The following is a 1,364-nucleotide window of genomic DNA, read 5'->3' on the forward strand; positions in this document are numbered from 1 at the left end:
GAGGTGGTAACTGATGGTTATCATTGGCTCCGACGCCTACCCAAAACATTTTTGCTTTAATAAATTTTTATGCAAATACATTTATCCTGGTCCTGCCGTCACACTGAGTTAATCAAGAACAGCTTATTCCCTATTTAACTCCCAGGGAGTAGCATTTTCTTCGAAAATTTGGGAGGTGGAAATCCAAACTTCGAAGGGTTGTTTGACAATTTTTTGACAGCTCAACTGCGCCATTTAAAATAAAAAATCGTCAGGGAATTTTTATTCATGATAGAAGCAAAGGGATAAAAGGAAAACTACCGGGGAGTTTCTGTTCAGAATCGGCCTGATAGTGAATACAACGTCTTTTGGGAATGTTTTAAGATCTTACGCGTATTGGCACTTTTGCCCGTTTCAATAGCTACACCTGAACGAAGTTTTTCAAGTCTGGAAAAGGATAAAACCTACTTGAGAAATACCTCATGTCAAGAAAGGCTCAACGTTCTTACATATATGAATATTCACAAATATAAATAAAATAAGTAAGTTTTAAGCAAAAAACAAAACCGACTTCAATTCTCATATAAAAAAACTCGTGGCCTAAACCGAAACCGCCCCTGTGAGAGAACTATTCTAGCAGCGTTGGACCTGTCCAAGGCGTTCGACACTGTCAGTCATTCAACGCTACTAGAAGATATAGAGACCTCCTCACCCCACAGGGACTCAAACGGTGGTCGGCGAATTACCTGAGTGGTCGACACTCGTCAGTAATCTTCAGAGACAAAACCAGCAAGCCACGTAAAATTAAACTGGGGGTACCACAGGGTGGTGTCCTGTCCCCGCTACTGTTTAATTATTACATATCAAAGCTTCCTCAGCCACCAGAGGGTGTTAATATAGTCTCATATGCTGACGATTGTTCGATCATGGCGTCTGGGAATGGAATTGAAGACTTGTGCTCAAAAGTAAACGGTTACCTCTCCGAACTTTCTCGCTTCTTCACTGCAAGGAGCCTAGCCCTATCCCCTGCGAAATCCTCGGCAACCCTTTTCACCTCCTGGACGAAGGAGGTCAGACTGCCACTGGGTATTCACGTCGATGACGTAACAATACCGACGGTGAATAACCCGAAAATCCTCGGAGTTACCTTCGACAGTCTGCTCTCCTTCTCGGCGCATACAACCGCAATTGTCAACAAAATACAGAGCCGCAACAATGTCCTCAAGTCGCTGGCCGGCAGCACTTGGGGCAAAGATAAAGAAACGTTGTTGGCAACATACAAGGCAATTGGCCGGCCGGTTCTGAACTACGCAGCGCCCGTATGGTCGCCGGGGACTAGCAGGACGCAGTGGATAAGCTGCAGACCTGCCAAAACACGGCATTAT

The sequence above is a fragment of the Rhagoletis zephyria genome, unplaced genomic scaffold (assembly GCF_001687245.7).
Source record: "Rhagoletis zephyria isolate East Lansing unplaced genomic scaffold, Rhagoletis_zephyria_1.1 Rzeph_scaffold_01187, whole genome shotgun sequence".
In the NCBI taxonomy this organism is placed as follows: domain Eukaryota; kingdom Metazoa; phylum Arthropoda; class Insecta; order Diptera; family Tephritidae; genus Rhagoletis; species Rhagoletis zephyria.